The sequence below is a fragment of the Odocoileus virginianus genome, chromosome 11 (assembly GCF_023699985.2).
Source record: "Odocoileus virginianus isolate 20LAN1187 ecotype Illinois chromosome 11, Ovbor_1.2, whole genome shotgun sequence".
NCBI lineage: Eukaryota > Metazoa > Chordata > Mammalia > Artiodactyla > Cervidae > Odocoileus > Odocoileus virginianus.
The window spans coordinates 13,913,648-13,921,161 of record NC_069684.1 but is presented as its reverse complement, the minus strand read 5'-3'; the positions used below and the strand labels follow the sequence as shown (position 1 = coordinate 13,921,161).

Below are 7,514 nucleotides of genomic sequence, written 5' to 3'. Positions count from 1 at the left end.
CGTTGCTGTGAAAATCTGTTTACATCTGCTATTCGTTCCCGAGATCTTTTTTTGTCTGAGTGCAGCTCTCCTCTCAGAGACACTGAGTCAGTTCTTTGCTGGACTTGCTCTCTTGGAGAAAGAGAATAACCTTGAGAACAGATAGCAACCTTAATTTCCAACGCCCCATCTTGCCCCCAGAAGGCGAACCTGTTAAGGGGAAGGGAGACGCTTGATAGCAACTTCATGTGACTCTGAAGGGCACACTGGAAAGTTTCCTAGATTGAAGGTGAGGGGATTTTGTGAGGTAAACATGTTTAAGAGTTTGGCAGAGGCTTCCAGGTTAACATCGTGTTAGCTTATCCTGATTTGGCGAGGGCACTTAAGCCATCTACGCCTAGCCTTGTTTGTATCTGATCCCTGAGCTTAATTAGAGGATATTTCTAGGAGCTCTTCGTCATTAGTCATCTCTTCCTACTACTCTTTATCATTAACTATTTCATATACTCTTATGGGAGCAGAAAAATTTGGGGCCCTTTATCTGCAATAGAAGCTTTACAACTTTTACTCTAAAATATTGAAGCAAGAAGACTTTTGTTTCCAATTCAATTGTGGGTGGAAACGAGGACCTAAGATATCTATTAGTATGGTTCTTATATGTTTCTAGAGGAGAAAAAGACTGACATTTGCCACTGAACTCTTGTTTTTGTCTTCAGATAATAATTGACAGCAATGTTCACTTTTATCACGAATGAAACAGAATACATACCTTTTACATTCTTTTAATACCATAGACTTCATCCTTCCGGAGGGTATGAACTGCCCACTTCAGGTAGGCACATGACTCTCTGGCCTGCTGTACACACGGTCCATCTTGCTGTACTCTGAACAGTGCCTTTGTGACCTGAAACAGTCAAAACTTTCTTGAAGCTCCAGTGTGATCAGTCAATGCGTTTTTGCCTCATGTGGAATTTCACATTTGTGTGGTACCTTCTGTGTGAATAATGACATGATTTATGCACTCCATTTGTCTTCCAGGCAACTCCAGGTTTTAAACCTATCTATCCAATTACTGTATAATCCAGATGAAAATTAAACAGTGGAACCCCGCGGGCAATTTCAGCCTGGTAAAGTAACCAATTATAAGATTTCACTCTATTTTAATTACACAAGATATATTTTGACAGTGTTTAATACAAAGAAAAACTATTGACTTCTATTTTATGTTATGCACTGAGAACGAAAAATTAGGATTTGGTGCCTACCTGCAGTCTTTCTATTTTCCTCTCTGATCCTGCTTTAAATGTTATGGTTGTGTTTTGTTCCTTATGTATTAGTTTGCTAGGGCTTCTATAACAAAGTACCACAAGCTGAATGCTTAAGCAACAGAAATTTATTGTCTCACAGTCTGTACTTCTAAAGTCACAGTATTTGTAGGGTCCTGGTTCCTCTGTAGGCACCTGAGAAGGATCTGTTCCAAGCCCTTCTCCTGGCTGCTGGTAATTCCTTGATTTGTGGCAAAAGAGCTCCAGTCTTTGCATGACCTTTCCCCCATGTGCTTGTCTCTGTGTCCAAATGTCCTCTTTTTATAAGGATTAGAGGCCCACCCTAACCCGGTATGGCCTCATCTTAATTAAGTCACCATTTCCCAATAAGATCATACTTTGAGATATTGAGGTTTAGGACTTTAACACAAATTTTGGAGGGGACATAATTCAACTCATACCACTTCAGTTCAGCGTTTCTCCAGATTTGGTCCACATACACCACATTTATCAAAATAACCTGGATGTTTTATTAGAAATACAGGTTCCCAAGCTTTACCCTAAGCAAGTGATTCTCAAAGGCCTGGAGTGATTTTGTTTTTGCCCCCAGGGGACATTTGGCAGTGTCTGGAAATGGGACTGGAGAGAGGTGTTGCTGATATCTAACAGATTCAGAATGCTGCTCAACACCCTGCAATGCACAGGCCAATCCACTGCAACAAGAAAATGATCCCACTCCAAATGTTAATAAAGCCTGGGCTTCCCAGGTGGCACAGTGGTAAACAATCTGCCTGCCAATTCAGGAGACACAAAAGTGCAGGTTCAGTCTCTGTGTCAGGAAGATCCTCTGGAGGAGGAAATGACAACCCACTCCAGTATTATTGCCTGGAAAATTACATAGACAGAGGAGCCTGGTGGGTTACAGTCCCTGGGGCCACAGAGATTTGGCCACCACTGATCACCACCAAGAAGCTATATCCTAGAGCTGCTAAACCAGACTTTCTGGGATAGAGGCCTGGAAGTCAACATTTGACAAGCATCTCAACTACTTTTACCCACACTAAAGTTAGAGAAGCACTTCAGATACAAAATCCTTTTCTTGGAATATATACATGCTCCATTTTGTTCCAGATATTAGTTACCTCTCTTATTTATTAGCCATGCTAATTATAAGATATTAATATAACTAAATATGACAACTTAGCAATTGCCTGAATTTCTGAGTCTTAGTGTAACATTCATTTTAGATTGGAAAGCTGTTTCTATTTTAAAATTTCTGTTCCACATTACATTATTTTGGATCAGCCATCTACATTTTCTAGATGCCCTTTGTCTAATCAAAATTGTTTTGAACAGAAAACTATTGCTAGTCTCTGGCTTGGCAAAGCAATGCTTTGTCCGCTCTAGTCCACTGGTTTCTCCTGTAACCAGAATGACTGACTTGTCTCTTTCAGGTATTTCTCTCATCCCTTGAAGTAATGCTGCTCTTCTCTCAAATTCTTTCTCTTCTTTACTCTTGGCATTTGAAAATACTCTTAGGGTGTATTAGTGGTGTCTTAAGAGCAGAAACAAGAAAATGGTAGTGTCATAAAAGTCACCAGAAGCACAAGGGAAAATCTTGAAACTTCCATTAAAAGAGGTCATTGGAAATTATTATGTATTTCAGTGTTAACAAATTGAGAACTTGCCTCTCTAAAAAATTGTTTTAAGTATTCCATTTTAGAGAATGCTTAGTTGCTCAATCATGTCCGTTCTTTGAGAACCTTTAGACTGTAGCCTACCAGGCTCCTCTGTCCATGGGATTTTTCAGGCAAGAAATATATGTGTGTGTGTGTGTGTGTGTGTGTGTGTGTGTAAATATATATATATAATCCAGAGATTATAAAATCAAAATATTTTGGCTCTGCATTATCCTTATTGACCATTACATTATCCAAGCTGTTTTATTAATGATCTTTTGCTAGTTTTCTGAAGTCATCGCTGTTAAAATTTTGAGAACAACTCTAGCCTCCTGTTCCAACCACCAGAATCCCTGGATAGTTTCTTTCTCTTTCAACAGTTTCTTAGGAATTAAAACTTCTCATGTCATTCAGACATATTTTCTGTGACATTATATGACCTTTAAGCCTGCTTACCTCTTTGGACTGTGTGGCCAACAATCATATGTTCAACTCTTGAATTACAAAGTGCAACCTAAGCTTTGGACTTCCCTTTGAGCTTTACCTAAGCTCAGACGGTAAAGGGTCTGCCTACAATGTGGGAGACCGAGGTTTGATCCCTGGGTCAGGAAGATCCCCTGGAGAAGGAAATGCAACCCACTCCAGTACTCTTGCCTGGAAAATCCCATGGATGGAGGAACCTGGTAGGCTACAGTGCATGGAATTGCAAAGAGTCAGACACGACTGAGTGACTTCACAAGCTTTCTGAAAGTCTTCATCCAAAAAACCCTAAAAAAAAAAAAAAAAATCAATGAAATTGCTGAAAATAAGCAAGGTATAGAGTAAGCAGCATTTATTCTAAGCTGAGTTTTTAATACAAATGTTGAAATCAAATGTATAAATGATAGAGTGGTAACATATAGCAAAATCTGTACAGTTTGATCCAGAAGATCTTTTGTTGTGTTTGCATCCAGAACTTGACACCTGGTGGCTGAAAGTCACACAACACAGTTCAGCTGGACTAGCCAGCCAACTGTTGCCAGTGTAAACTGATCACTTAACACATGAAGTTAAGAGGCTTCTACAAAAAAAAAAAAAAAAAAAAAAAAGCCAGGAAGGATAGAGCAGTGAGGATATAACATCAGTTCTCCTTTTTTCTATCATGTTTTCTATGTCTGGAGACCAGAGTGAAGTACAATGAGAAAATGATGGAATTTTACAAAATTCTTGTGAACTAGTCTTTCTAAATTACTGAAGAGTCATAAAGTTGTTATCTAAAAAATTCCTCCCCTGAGAGTAATTCCTCATAGCCATCCTTCAAAATTGGCACCCTAGCAAACAGAATGAACAGATAAAGTGTTCTCTTTCCCAATCATCTCTAATGTCCTGCTAGAGAGGAAAATGTGAGGGAAAAGAGATGATGGCAACATAATCTACCAATGGCCTTAAAGGTCACCATGTCTTATATTGAGTGAAGTAAATCAGAGTATTCTTGCCTGGAGAATTTCATGGACAGAGCTGCCTGGTGGGCTACAATCCATGGCATTGCAGAGTGGGACATGACTGAGTGAGTGACACACACAAATCAGAGAAGCAGAAACATTGTATTATATCCTTTATATGCAGACTCTAAAAAGACATGATACAAATGAACTTATTTACAAAACAGAAACAGACTTACAAACTAAGAGAAGGAATTTAGGGTTGCCAAAGTGGGGAAGGATGGAGGGAAGGGGTAGTTAGGGAGTTTGGGATGGATGTGTACACACTGCTATATTTAAAATGGATAACCAACAAGGACTTACTGTATAGCACAGGGAACTCTGCTCAATGTTATGTGGCAGCCTGGATGGGAGGGGAGTTTTGGGGAGAATGGATACATGTATATGTGGGCCCAGTTGCTGCTGCTACCTGAAACTATAGCAACATTGTTAATTAGCTATGAAGTGAAGTGAAAGTCAGCTCAGTCCTGTTTGACTCTTTGCAACCCCATTGATTGTAGCCTGCCAGGCTCCTCTGTCCATGGGGTTTTCCAAGCAAGAATACTGGAGTGGGTTACCATTCCTTTCTCCAGGGGATCTTCCTGACCCAGGGATGAAACCCAGATCTCTGGCATTGCTGGCAGATTCTTTACCATCTTGAGCCACCAGGGAAGCCCAATACCCCAATAATAAAATAAAAAGTTTAAAAAGAAAAGGTCACCCTGCCTCTGAGATATACTTTCTTTTCAAAGTTTCTCTGTCAGTAGCTTACTCCCACCGATCCTTCAAGATCCAATCAGCACTTTGTCACTTCCAAGAAGTGGTCTAGGTCCAAAATCTTGGCTTTGTTGCTTAACTATTTAAGGAAAATCTCTTGTCTTCTTGGTGGCTCTGTTTTCTAATCTTCAAAATGGGAACTAATACTTGCCTTACAGAATTTTCTATACTGAGTACATGGTGGGTGATGAGTAAATCTTTATTTCTTTATTTGAAGGCCTCCTCCAATTACTCCAACATACATGACTTCTGTCCCATTTCTCTGAACCCTGGCACATCATTTATAAAATTCACTTGTCTCTTAATCTACCTTCAGTACTTTGGTGCTTGTAGGACTGAGAGGTGAGTGGTTTGAAGCATATCAGCAACCCAGACCATAGGCATCTCTTAATTTTCTAGAAAGTGTGGAGCAAAAAAATCAGGATTAATTTTGTTATAGCAAAAAATAATTTTATATAAAAAATCTGAGCAACAGCTATATACTGGCTGTTCCTCTGCCCTCGGATACCTTGAAGTATTGGGTGAATTAATGTCTAAACCACAGGTGCCTCTCGTGCTTCTTTCTGTCAGACTGATGTTTCCGTAGTGAATGTAAGTGGTAGAGGAAGCTGGAGAGATGGAGGACTGGGGGAATAAGAAAGGAAGTGGTTATGGAGGCATATCACAAGCCAGAGAGGGTAAAGGCACGTCGCATGACAGACGAGGACGGTGGATCTCCTTGGCTAATTTCCTTTCTCCTCAAAGAGGTCTCCAGTGTGCAGAAGGGAATGTAGGATTCTCAACTCCTTTCACTTAGAAAAGTCTGTGAACAAACATCCTAAATACTGCTTTGTCTGTGTCTTCCATGTGCAAGTGTCCTTATGCAGCTGTTTCTCAGATTTTTTTCTGTAAAATTATCCTTCACCATAACAAAATGAATCCTAAGTTTTTGTTCTGCATTTCCTAGAAAACTAGGAGAAGCCTAGGATTCGAAATGATGGGGGTCAAGTTTCTTCCCTTTATGTATCTATGCCATGATACAAGATCTGGCCTTAGCAAATCTCATTGCTCATGTTGCTTTTCAGCCGTATTGACCCCCTCCCTTCCTTGATACACCATGCCTTTTAGATGTACTCTGGCACTGACTGAAGTACCCTTTTGTTGTTGTTTAGTCTCTAAGTCATGTCCAACTCTGTGACCGTGAGGACTGTGGCCTACCAGACTCCTATGTCCATGGGGTTTCCCAGGTGAGAATATTGGAGTGGGTTGCCATTTCCTACTCCAGGGTATCTTCCTGACCCAGGGATCGTTAATTTCTACTCATTCTCCAAACTTTGGTGTAGAACTGAAGAACTCACTTCTTCTAGGCAGCTTTCCTGGATGGGCCTGGGCTGGGCCGCTGTCCCTCCTATGAGCTCACATAGTGCCCTGGGACATCTCCCCTCTTTGTAGCATTAATTGCATGAGTAATGACAGAGGATGAGCTGGTTGGATGGCATCACTGACTCAATGGAGGTGAGTTTGAGCAAGCTCAGTGAGATGGTGAAGGACAGGGAAGCCTGGCGTGCTACAGTCCGTAGGGTCTCAAAGAGCTGGACAGGACTGAGCAACTGAACAACAATGCAAGTATACTCATCTGCATCCCCTCTGCATGTTGCACCCTGGGAAGACAGATGCTGTCCTATTCATCCTCACATACTCACTACCTGTCCTGAGGCCAGGCACATAGAGATCCTCAGAACACATCACTGCAACAAGCGAAGGAGGAAATGATATGCATTACTGTTATTGCCTTGAGCTTTAAAAATGTGAAGATGTACAAGACAAGAAGTCGGTTTTTGCCTGAGTTTTTGTAGTGTGTTGATCAATTTGTTTAAAATTCAAACCTAAAGTAATATGTGATCTTCGCAAAGCTTGTAGTCAAGAAAGTACCATGTGGGTAATTCTCTTTTGTGTGTGCATGCTAAGTCTCTTCAGTCATATCTGATTCTTTGCGACCTTATGGACCACAGCCCTCCAGGCTCCTCTGTTCATGGGATTCTCTGGGCAAGGATACTAGAGTGAGTTGCCATGCCATCCTCCAGGGGATCTTCCTGACCCAAGAATCAAACCCATGTCTCCTGTGTCTCCTGCATTGCAGGAGGATTCTTTACTGCTGAGCCACCTGGTAAACCCACTTGTCTGTCACTTTTCTGAAAAATCTATCAGCAGGGCCATTGCAAGCCTTTGGTGTGACTTTATTTACCTACTTGTTATGGCCTGCATGTCAACAGCAAGTAAAACACACAAATTCTTAACAGATTGAATTATTTCATTTTCCAGAAGGTAATGTATCCACAATTTTGATATCAGTCAAGGGAGGGCCTCATTATTCT

At 40.8% G+C, this 7,514-nt stretch overlaps 1 protein-coding gene across 1 annotated transcript in view; it reads left to right on the top strand.

The window, feature by feature from the left end:
* Window positions 1-7,514, top strand: part of LOC139037342 (WAS/WASL-interacting protein family member 1-like) — a 47,035-nt gene that overhangs the window by 1,906 nt on the left and 37,615 nt on the right. Inside the window, exon 3 of the mRNA XM_070473735.1 lies at window positions 1,018-1,106. The gene's annotated coding sequence lies outside the window, so the exon portion shown is untranslated. The remainder of the gene's footprint in view (window positions 1-1,017; window positions 1,107-7,514) is intronic.